We start from the raw sequence: 13,100 nt of genomic DNA on the forward strand, positions 1-13,100 counted from the left end.
AAGCTTCAGGTAATAATTTTGTTTAACTTTTATGTCTAACTGTCATAGCACTGAAATATACTTGATTTTTCCCTTTCCTTCTACTTGGAAGGTGGGAAAGAGAAAATCTTATTGTCTATAGGAAAAGTGTCTCTTCTGAGATAAAATCTTTGCTATCCATTTAGCTATTCTTAATTGCAAGTTATTATATTCTTCCCTAACATAGAAATAAAAACTGATTTATGAGCAGAAATCCACATATACTTAGTTATAATTACCAATATCACTTCTCCTCACTACTGCTCTTAGAGGTATTCTTTGAAAATTTCATTCTTAAGAGCTTCCCAAATATCTTAGGATAATGTTCCCTTTTGCATTTTAAGCAATGGGATCTAGCCTTTCCTTTTTTTGAACACTCTAATGACCATTTACCAAAAATCTAAGGTTTCTGTCACATTGTACAGGGAATTCTTTCTCTTCTCTTTCCCAATACACAACAATCTTTTTTTCAAGCTCCCATCATTCCTATTTCTAGGGAGTTGGCTGCTTTTAGCATGAATGCTTCCCTCCTATTATTTATTAAAAGAGATGTTTTGTCCCTTGATAAGTGCATATCTGGAAAAGGCAACACATCATGAATGAGTTTCAGATTCTTTTCTGAGGACAGGCTTTGGTTCAGAGCAAATATAGGAAGAGTTTGACAAGACACCAGGGAAAGATGCCAAAAGAAAAAGCCTGGGAGACCTGGGGAAACATAGTTTATTTAATAATTCTGCCTCATCTGGTGGTATTAGGAATCTTCCTATTTCTATGATGATTATTGATCTGGGATAAAAAACACTGAATTAATTTGGCGATTAAAAAAAACAACAAACACCACATAGCGTATGATCTACAATGTATGGCTGCCTTGCTGTTCCTCCATCTCCTGGCACTGAACATATTCACCCACTGTACCCTGGGCCTGAAAAGTTCTCCATTCTGTAATTCCTCCTTTGGCTTCCTTGGTTTTGTTCATGTCCCAGCTAAAATCCCATCTTCTGTAGAAAACTTTTCTTGACTTCACCCCTTAATTCTAGGACTTTCCACCTATTTATTATCTCAAATTTATCCTATATGTAGCTTGTTGGTGTGAGTGGGTGACAGAAGGGAGGAAAGAGGATCAGAGAAAGGAAGAGAATAGAAGGTAGAAAAGCCAGAGGCAGGGAATGAAGGTAGTCAGAGTAGCCCCCAGCCCTGGTGGGAAATCAACCAGAACCCTTTGGAGGGTAGGCTAGGATCTTAAGGTAGAAAAAAGTCAGGCTAGTCTCTGGAGATGTTTTGTTTTGTTTTTTTTAATTTTTAAATTTATTTATTTTTTAAACCCTTAACTTCTGTGTATTGGTTCCTAGGTGGAAGAGTGGTAAGGGTGGGCAATGGGGGTCAAGTGACTTGCCCAGGGACACACAGCTGGGAAGTGTCTGAGGCCGGATTTGAACCTAGGACTTCCCATCTCTAGGCCTGACTCTCAATCCACTGAGCTACCTAGATGCCACCTCTGGAGATGTTTAATTGGGTTTTATTTAGGTAGTAAAGAAAGGTTAGTGAAAGCTAGGGAAATTAGGCTCTCCAAAAGTGCTCCTCCCTGTCAAAAGCCAGTGCCTCTCTCTCTTTTATCTTTCCTCAGATACCTCCCACAAAGGAAGTGGGATGTGTCTGAGGAAGTTGTGGTAGGGAGCCCTGGGAGACTACATCCTGGCCATTCCAAAACGCGCATTGGTACATAGTGGTTTGCATGTTGTGTCTCCCATTAGATTATGAAGCCCTCAAGAGTAAGTTCTATATTTTGCCTCTCTTTGAATCTCTTTAGCTGAGCACAGTGGCTGGCACAGTTGGCACCTAACAAATGTTTATTGACTGACTGAATTAATAATAAATAAAAACTAAGTTTCCCCAAGGTCAAAGAAGTATAAAATGGAAAGCTAGTCAGGACTAAAGGGATCATCTGTTCCGTGCTCTCGTTTTAGACACAAGGAAACAACTACAAGGAGTTAAAGTATAGTGGCCAAGGTCAATATCTAATAAGTAACAAAGCCAAGATTTGAAAGTTACTAATCAGATTCAGTGTTCTTTCCATTAGAGAATCAATTTGGTTTATGATCAATTAACATATTTCCAAGTTTCTTTCACTTTATTTCCTTCAAACTTCATTCCAATACTCATATATCTTTGTTGGTAGAATAGAAGTATATTATAAAAACACAATAAACCGAGAATGAATCACTTTATTGCTCCAGAGACATCCATTTTCTTTGGATTTTAATTTTTATCGCTTATTTTTTTAAACTTTTTTTTTTTATTTTTAAACCCTTAACTTCTGTATATTGACTTATAGGTGGAAGAGTGGTAAGGGTAGGCAATGGGGGTCAAGTGACTTGCCCAAGGTCACACAGCTGGGAAGTGTCTGAGGCCAGATTTGAACCTAGGACCTCCTGTCTCTAGGCCTGGCTCTCAATCCACTGAGCTACCCAGCTGCCCTATCGCTTATTTTTAATGGCGGCCACTTTTTAATTTTCTAGGAAAAAATTTCAGCCACATAGCTGGAATCCTGGTTTCTTTAATTCTACTTCAACCATACTACATCAATCAACAAAGATTTATTAAGAGCTTACTATTTTCTAGGTATTGTGCTAAGAACTAGAGAATGCAGAGAAAATAAAAAACACAAAAACATTAACTCTCTTCAAAGAGATCACAGACTAATGCCCAATACATGTAATTAAATAAGTACATACATAAGGAATACAGAAGAGAGGTAATGTTAAAGAGCCTGGCACAGTGATAGAGTGCTAGATCTGGAATCAAGAAGACCTGAGCTCATTCAGCTGTGTGACCCTGTACAAGTCACTTAACTCTACCACAGTTATCTCATCTATAAAATGAGCTAGAAAAGAAAATAGCGAACCATTCTAGTATCTTTGCTAAGAAAACCTCCCAAAAAGGGAGTCACAGAAAGTGGAACATGACTGAAAAACATCTCAATAATAAAACAATAAAGAAGGCCCAAGTAGATAGATAAACCAGAAAAGGCCCCTGCAAAAGGTGATATTTGAGATGAATTTTAAAAGATGTAGGGAATTCCAGGAGTGGAAGTAAAGAGAGAAAGCATTGTAGGTACTGGGAGCAGTCAGTGCAAAGTTACAGATATGGAAATGGAATCTAATGCTTGAGGAACAGCAAGGAGATCAGTGTATCTGAACAGTAGAGTGGGTGAAAGGGAATAAAGTGTGAGATATTTGGAAAGGTAGAAAAGGGCCAGGTTTTGAAGAGTTTTAAATGCCAGTGAATTTCATATTTGATCCTGGAGGTAACAGAGAGTCACAAGGGTATGAAATAATACATTTTCCTATATTTTAGGAAAATCACCTGGGCAGTTGTGTGGATTTGTGTGAAGAGCTCCTTGAAGCACAGAAACCAGCGAGGAGGCCTTTGCAATAATCTAAATAATAGCCTTAAGTAAGGTGATGGCTATGTTTGTAGAAAGGAGTGAGATGTTGTGAAGGTAGAAATAGCAAGATCTGGTAAATTACTAGAGAGAAGAGGTGAGTAAGAACAAGGCGTTGAGGATAATTCAGAAGTTTTGAATCCTCAAGGATGGTGAGCCCAACAGAAGTAGATAAGTTTAGAAGAAAGGAAGGGTTTGGGGAAAAGACACTTAAGTTCCATTTAGATGCTGGAGTTAGACTTTGTATGGGGCATCCAGCTCAAAATGTCCAACAGGTATTTGAGATGCAGACTGAAACTCAGAAGAGACTGTAGAACTGGATATATAGAACTAGAAATAATTTTTCAGAGATCATACTTGAACCCAGGGGAACTGGTAAGTTCACCAAGAGAGTATGGAGAAAAAAAAGAGAAGAAACAAGACAGAGCCATGAGAAACACTCACCACTAGGCAATGTGACAGAGTGAAGATCCAGCAAAGGGAAACAAGAAGGAGCAGTCAAATAGGCAAAAGCTGAATCAAGAGAAAGTAATGTACAAAAACCCAGGCAACAGAGAATATCCAATAAAAGAAGGTGAACAACAGCATCAAAGATTGCAGACTTTTGTTTTTTTAAGTGAGAATTGAGAAGTCCATTAAATTTGGCAATTAAGAGGTATTTTCATAACTTTAGAGATAACAGTTCTAATGAATGCTATCAGGACCCAGAGTACAACGGTTAGAAGAAAAAAAGGAGAGGGCATTGAAAATAGATAACTTTTTAAGAGAAGAGGTGAGAGGATGAGAGGTAATGGGAATGACAAGATCAAAAGAGGGTTTTTGAGGTTTTTGAGGATAGAAAGAGATATGGACATATTTGTAAGCATTAGAGAAGAAGCCAGTAGGTAGGAAGAATAAAGATTTGAAAAAGAGTGAGAATGTCAATGAGGTCAACATTGGTAAAACTATCTTTTCAACAATGAATGGCATGATAGAGGACCTAGGAGAGGGGTCATTAAAGAATAATGTGATGAGAGAAGGAGTTCTTTGCAAATTACTTCAGTTTTTGTTGGGTTTTTTTCAGTGAAATAAGAGGTTCAGAGACAGCTGAGAAATGACCACTGTGGTGAGTACAATAGACAATAAATTTGAGAAAGATAGAACTATTGTCTTTCTGCCTACAAAAAGTTAAATTGCTACTAGATAATCTAAATTTGCTTGGGATCTAATCAGCAAAGTTTCATAACTTCCTCTCCCTCCAGCATTATGTGAAGAGTTGTGAAGAAGGTAGATGATGGCTGTAATCATGGGTTAAGATTCTGCAAGGTATGATCAGCAAGAGAACAAGTATTTGAGAATAATAGGTACTATAAAAATAAATTAGTTTACCAAGTAGCTTAAATTGTGGGGGGGGGGGGGGGAGAGAATAGTATTGATGGAACATGCATATTGACTGGACATCACTGACTTTACCATCACTAAAATAGTACAAGAAAGCCAAGCTAATTATTCCTATTGGAAATACATGCATCAAGTCTTCTAGTTATCAGAGTTAGCTTAGATACAGCCAATGTGCCCTTGGCAAAGATAATGCCTGTCCCAGAGAAAAAAGCACATTATTCCACATTTCAATGTTTCACCTTCTTCCAGTGCCAGACTCTCCATATACACAAAACCTTTTATTAAAGTAACAGAATCTAAATTGATCAAACACTAATAACCCATGTTTGCATATTAATAATAATATAAATCCTATTTAAAGCATTATTTAGAAGTAGAATAAACTAAGCACAAATGGCAGCATTCTAACTAATATAACTTAAAATTACTTCTTAACTTAATATAATATTTTTGTTTTCCCAGCCTAATTAGAACTTAAACTCAGACTTCCAGATTTTTCCAATGAAAGACAAGATAGGGGATTGACCCAATGATCAACAAGTAGCACTAAAATCAATTGGCTGATTCTTTCGGCTCTGATTGTTTGTGAATATGTGTTAGCATGTGCCACAATATTGACCATTGAAGGCAAAGACATCTTTAACAATCTATTAATTCTAATTGCTCTTAGCTAGCATTTCCTATCTTCCAGATAGTTTTCAAGTTGGTTAAACCTTCTCTAGTCCTTTCCATAATCCAAGCAAAAAACAAAACAAAACAAAACAAAACAAAACCAAAAAAAACCTCTCCTGTATTAGGTTTCATTATTACTTAAATGAATCCCAAAGGGCAATGTGATGGACAAGTATTAAGCATCATTTCTTTTTTGTCTCCCTAGTTCAGAAATTTTAATCTGGCTTTCACACTTCTACCATTACCTACTCACAACTCTTATACTCAAGCAACAACTCATAATTTTTAGTTTCCTGATCATTTCTAAGAATAAATTAACATGAATGAAATAGAACTCATTATCTTCCCCCCAAAACCCAAATCTCTTCCAACATCCCCTATATCTGTTGAAGGTATCCCCACCCTTCTAGTCTCCCAGATTCATAATTTTGGCATTATCCTGGACTTCTCATTCAATATATACTACACATATCCAATCAGTTGCCAGATCTTATAATTTCTAACTCCACAATCTCTCCCACTGACTCTCTGCACCACTACCACCTTAGTTCAAGCCCTCATTCTTATTATTGTAGTAGCCTTCTCATTTGGTATCCTATCTTGTCTCCTATTCTTATCTAAATATAAATTCTAGTAGCCAAGTGGCACAGGGGATAAAAGCAGAGTGCCTGGAAATCAGGAAGTTTCCTCTTTCTAAATTCAAATCTGGCTTCAGACATTTATAAGCTTTGTATCCCTGGGGAAGTCATTTAATCCTGATGGCCTTGGTTTCCTCATCTAAAAAATGAGCTGGAAAATAAAATGGCAAACCACTCTAGTATCTGCCAAGAAAATCCTAAAATGGGTCATAAAGAGTTAGACACAACGGAAATGACTTAACTACAAAATTTAGTTTTTCACCCTTCACAACCTGGTCACAAACTACCTTTCTGACTCTACTACAAATAACAAGCCTCTCCCATATTCTGCTTTCCAGCAATCAGGTCTCTACATTCCTCACACATAATGCCCCATCTTTTGTCTTCATGCCTTCACAGACTATCTACCAAGTTTTACATATACTCCCTCTTCACTTACACATCCTAGAATCTTTCCCTTTAAGAGTTCACTCATGCATCATTTTCTACATGAAGCTTTTCTAGGTCCTTCCAATATCTAATGTCTGCCACCACACCTCAACTTCCTTATATATGAATACAACTTTTTGGAATTTCTTTGTATTTATTCTGCTTGTACTTATATGTGTACTTCTTTACCCCATTCAAATGCAAGCTTCTTGAGCCTAAGATTATTTCATTCTTTGCCTTTGCACCCCTGGTAACTAACACAATGACTGCCCCAAAGTAGGCATTTGATAAATGTTTGTTGATTGACTGGTTGTTGATTGATAACTGTTATTCATATTCACCTAGAATGTAGTATCATAAAACACTTTTCTAACACCAGTTCAGTGAGATAAAGAGCACAGGTATTATTATTCCCATTTTATAAATAAGAAAAGTTGAAACTGTTATTGTCATTCAATTATGTCTGACTGTTCAAGGACTCCATTTAGGGTTTTCTTGGCAAAGATACTGGATTGGTTTGCCATTTCCTTCTCCAACTCATTTTAGAGATGAGGGACTAAGGCAAATAGGGTTAATTTAAACGACTTGCCCATTTGGAACTATGTACAAAGGGTGTTAAAAGACTGCCTGCTCTTTGATCCAGCCATACCACTGCTGGGTTTATAACCCAAAGAGATCATAAGGAAAAAGACTTGCACAAAAATATTTATAGGCTCATTCTTTGTGGTAGCAAAAAATTGGAAAATGAGGGGATGCCCTTCAGTTAGAGAATGGCTGAATAAACTGTGGCATCTGATGGTGATGGAATAGTATTGTTCTAAAACAAATAATGAACTGGAGGAATTTCATATGATGACCTCCAGGAATTGATGCAGAGTGAAAGGAGCAGAACCAGGAGAACATTGTAGACAGAGACAGATATACTGTGGTAAAATTGAATGTAATGGACTTCTGTACTAGCAATGATACAGGACAATTCTGAGGGACTTATGAGAAAAAATGTTATTCACATCCAGAGAAAGAACTGTGGGAGCAGAAACACAGAAGAAAAACAATTGCTTGATCACATGGGTCGATGGGGATAGACAGAATTGAGGATGTAGACTCTAAACAATCACCCTAATGCAAATATTAATATGGAAATTGGTCTTGATCAATGACACATGTAAAATCCAGTTGAATTGGTTGTTGGCTACAGGACGGGGGTGGGAGGAGGGGAAGGAAAGAATATGAATCATGTAACCATGGAAAAATATTCTAAATTAATTAAATAATTAAGTGACTTTTGCAGGGTCACACATCTAGTAAGTGTCTGAGGCCAGATTTATACTCAGGAAATTGAGTCTTCTTGACTCCAGGCAAAGCACTCTATCCATTAGGCTACCTAGCTGTCCATTAAGCTAATAAACTAACAAGTATCAGATTCAGTCTCTCTCAATTCCGTTTTTAACTTTTTTCCCTAGCTTCAACTTATTGTTTTCTCATGGCTTATTATTATCTATTTTGTATAATTTCTTAAGTAACATTCTGTTTTTCTATCTCAGGCCAAATCTTATATCTTATTTTTTACACATGCATACTTTGAAAAGAATAGGAGAGTTTTTAAGTACAGTATTTCCGTACTTTTCCCAAACTTTGCTGTCTTTCATCTACCATAGTTTGAAGAGTTTTGCTTACTCATTGAAGTCCTAGAGAGATAAGGTCATATCAGATAGAAGAATGGCAACCCCTTCTGGGTTTCAACATCATTCTCCATTTCATTATTCTTTTTGTTCAATGCAAGTTGAAGAGTTGAAATATATATCTTGAGAACTTAAGTGAAATTCTCATTTGATCTGCTTCTTTTATAGCTGTTTGATTATTCAAGCTCCATGGTCTTTTCAAGAATAATAGACATATAGTCCTCACATCTGTGGACAAGGAGGAGCTGAATCCTCCAGGCAAATCTTTGCTTGCTTGATTGCTTCCTTCTCTTTCCTTCCTTATTTTTGTTTTACATTTTTTCCACCCCCAAACTCTTGATGAAGGTGAAAATGTTCCTCTACTGCTTTCTATCCTTTTTCTTCTGTTCTTTTCTTGTAGTATTTCTTCTGTTCTTTCAAGGAACACTTAATTCTCTCTGATAACTTGAATAGTAAGATGGCATTCCTCCAGCCTTCAACTTTCTCCCCCAGAACAGAGACAACTTTTAACTATCAGCCATATATAAGCCTTAGTACTAACAGGAACATAAACATAACATATTCTCTTTAAGTCACTCAGAATTTTACCTTTTTTCCCTATCTGTTGGTAATCTCTTAGCTAATCTTTGGAGCCAGCTGCTATAGAAAACTGCCTATTTCTAGAAACTATTTGGCCACTGAAATAGTCTAGACTCTTGGCCTTCTGTACTGAGGAAGATTAAAGCATGGGAGGAAGAAAGGAATGCTTAATTTACTTAGCCTACAAAAGTACAAAAGATATAGGACCAGCAGTATTCCTAAAGGCTACTTCCTGATTCCCTTAAATAATCTCAAGAAACTGTGAATCCCAGTATTCCCCACTGATGACAGTTACACCTGTGGTAAAACAAAAAGAACTAAATAATCACAGCAACATTCCTAATATAGAAATTACATACTATATGTAGAGGGATATACAAAGTTGTCTATTGTGCAGAATTTTTTATTCAATCCTGATATAGCAAAACATTTAATCTGTTCCATCTTCGGAAGTACAGAAATAGCTTCATTTGACAAAGCTATCCATTAAAATAATACCATTAAGCCAGCATTTTCAAGGTGTTCCCCCAAACTTGAGACTTTTCTTTACTTCCTCCTCTTCAAAACTTACCCATTTCCTCTGTGTCAAACTCTTGTCAGTCAAATATTTGCATTTCCAAAATGAACTTCACAGAGAGTAAAACCTAATCCATCCATCCATCAAGAAACATTTATTAAGCAATTTCTTTTTTTTAATTTTTAAATTTAGGTTTAAAAATATTTTTCCATGTTTACATGATTCATTTTCATTCCCTCTCCACTTCCTTCCCCCCTCCCAGAGCTGATAAGCACTTCCATTGAGTTGTACAAATGTTATCTCTTGATACTTTGTTTCCATATTATTCATTTTTACCATAGAACTGAAACCCCAAATCAAATACCCATATAAACAAGTGATAAGTAATAAGTCATAAGTTTTTCTTTTATGTTTCTACTCCCATAGTTCTTTCTCTCAATGTGGATAGCATTTTTTTCTCATTAGTTATTAAGCAATTTCTATGTATCAGGATACTAATGTAAGGGGAAAAGGGGCTTGGGGTCAAATATATTAAAGATTGGTAGCCAGAAGATTGAATAATTATCAATCCTCAATTAAGAATAATCTCAAGTCAAAATTAACTTTTATGGAAGTTTATTTACAATTAAGAAGAGAGAAAGAAAGTAAGAAAATTAGAAAGAAAATAAGAGAGAATAAGAGATCTAACATACTAAGTAATTTGCTTTGGCTCCTGGCTCGAACCAGGCAGATTTAAGTAGTCCTTAAATGGAAAAAGGTCAAGCCTTGAGCCGAGGGCAGAGGCCCAAATATGAAGCAAAGCTTTAATCACAGAGTCTCTTTGAAAGGGAAGTTCCTTAAGAGAAGTTCAGGAAGATTCAGTCTTAACACTCACTGCATGGAACAGTCTCACCAAGGTCTCAGGGTCCCAGCCAGCACTCCTCCACGAACCAGAAGAGCTCCTTCATGACCTTTTCACAAACCAGCAGCCCACTCACTCACTCACTCACTCAATTCTCTCTTTTTAAAGGGGTCACTTATGCATCACTTCCTGTGCCTCCCTCCTAGTTTGCATGTCCAATCACAACAGACACTTCTCTTAGGACTGCCTAGGGGCAGTCAGTTGATTCTGATTCATCATCCTCTAGCACATGTGGGTTACAGACCTCCCAGAATTGGAGGTGTTCTCACCTTTGGTGATTAAATCTAAAGATGGGCAGGGTAGATTTAATTTCATTATCACACTAAGCACTGGGGATACAAAGACAAAGTAAAATGTTCCCTGTCCTCAAAGAGAATTCTAATGGAGAGAAACATATATATTAGTACATATATAATATATACAAAATAAACACAATGAAGATTTAGGAAAGAGTGAGTTATTAGAGCAATAATGGTAAGCATTTCAAATTAGTAGAAAGACAGTTAAAAAGTATTGGTTTTTTTGGGTTCCGGGTTAAGATGGCGGCAGAGTAAGAAGCAGCTCTTAACCTCTGCTTGGAGGATATCTTGTACTTGCTGAATATGTCACAGAATTACAAGACAAGATTAGAGAATTACAAGAAATGGGAATTTTAACCCAAGGGGGTCTGTTAGCTTATGAACTCCATACAATAAAACCTGAAGATTCAGTTTACATGAAAAACTTTAATAGAACTAGTGCAACACAACTTTTATGGGTAGAACCTTTAAAAGTTATTTTGACAACAGCTTCAGTTATTCGTGTATTAGAGAAAGAATCCTGGCAGCATTGCTCACGTGTGAAAAAAGCAAAAGCAGCAGAAGAGATTTCATCAGACAACACAACTACACTCAGAAAGATATCAGAAGAAGAAATGATTCAAGAAGACAAAGAGCAAGACTGGAACAATGGAGAAAACAAGATAGAAGAAACAGAGAAGATGACAGCTGAAAAGACAATTGAACTTTAGCAAAGAAGACTGCAGAAAAAATCATCACATGAAGAGGAACACAGAATGATTAGGGACATGAACTGTAAGATTTTTGCGCCATTCTAACATTACACATTTTCACTATAGTTGCAAATAAACACTACATACAGGTTCCGGGTTAAGATGGCGGCAGAGTAAAAAGCAGCTCTTAACCTCTCCTGACCGAAACACACAAAACTCCTCAAGGGGACATAAAAACAAGTCCAAACGAATGGAGAAACCCCACAACAGGGTGCAGTGTGGAAGGTACATGGAATCGGGACATTTCCATGCTATAAAGGGGTGAAACAGCTCTCACTAAATCACAGGCTGAGCAACCACCCCACCCACACACCCTCCACACACAACACCTTTAGCTCCGAAGCCAGCTAAAAAGAAATAGAGCAAGTTTGGGGCACCCATTGAGTCATTGGCAGCTCCAGGGCCTGTTCCTGAGAGCAGCAAGATTTAGGACCCCAAAAAGCTAAAAAAAAACACACAAACCTGAGCGCGGGGGCAGAACGCAGGCTCAGAGCGCAGGCGCGGGCGGAGGTGTGGGTGGAGGCAGACACAGCCACAAGCTAAAGCCCTGAAACCCTGAGTGGGGAACCAGTGCAGACGGGTATACGACTGTGGAAGCAGTGCCCTGAGACTTGTAAAGAAACCTCTGGCAGACGATCAAGCAAGGGGGCTTGACCGCAGACAGACCCTGAGCGCGAGGATAAACCTGAGAAGCTGCTGGGCTAACAATGGCTACCCAGTCTCAGGAAGTTCAGAAGAGAAAGATTAACAACAAGGAAAAGAAGTCTTTAACACTCGACAAGTTTTACACAGAGAAAATCCAGACAACCGAGCAAACAGAGGAGGAGAACAAACAAGCATCCGGACCCTCGTCAAATAAGGAAAACTCCTCACAAGCTATTGAAGAGTTCAAAACTGAGATTTTGAGGAAAATGGAAGAGATCTGGCAAGAAAATAACTGTTTAAAAGGTAGAATCTTGCAATTGGAAAGTGAGGCTCAGAAACCAAATGAACTGATAAGCAAATTGAACACCAGAAATAACCAAATTGAAAAGGAATACCAGAAGATTATGGCCGAAAACCAGAAGATTATGGCCGAAAACCAGAAGATTATAGCCGAAAACGAAGCCCTAAAGGCTAGAATTGAGCAATTAGAAGCTAACGATCTCTCAAGACAACAAGAACAAATAAAACAAAGTCAAAAGACTGAAAAAATAGAAAGAAACATGAAATATCTCAATGAGAGAGTGACAGACCAAGAAACCCGGTCTAGAAGAGACAATTTGAGAATAATTGGTCTTCCAGAAAAACCAGAAATTAATAGAAACCTGGACTCCATACTAACAGAAATTATTCAGCAAAATTGCCCTGAAGTCCTACAACAAGAGGGCAATATAGACATCGAAAGGATTCATAGAACACCTGCGACATTCGATCAAGAAAGGACAACACCCAGAAATATAATTGCCAAATTCAAGAGTTTCCAAGCAAAGGAAAGAATCTTACAAGAAGCCAGAAAGAAACAATTCAAATATCAAGGAGCACCAATGAGGATCACACAGGATCTGGCAGCCTCCACGCTAAAAGACCGTAAGGGTTGGAATACGATATTCAGAAAGGCAAGAGAGCTGGGCCTGCAACCACGGATCAACTACCCATCAAAATTGACTATATATTTCCAGGGGAAAGTATGGGCATTCAACAAAATTGAAGAATTCCAGGTATTTGCACAGAAAAGACCAGGGCTAAATGGAAAGTTTGACATCGAACCACAAAAATCGAGAGAAACCTTAAAAGGTAAATAAGATA

The sequence above is a fragment of the Gracilinanus agilis genome, chromosome 3 (assembly GCF_016433145.1).
Source record: "Gracilinanus agilis isolate LMUSP501 chromosome 3, AgileGrace, whole genome shotgun sequence".
NCBI lineage: Eukaryota > Metazoa > Chordata > Mammalia > Didelphimorphia > Didelphidae > Gracilinanus > Gracilinanus agilis.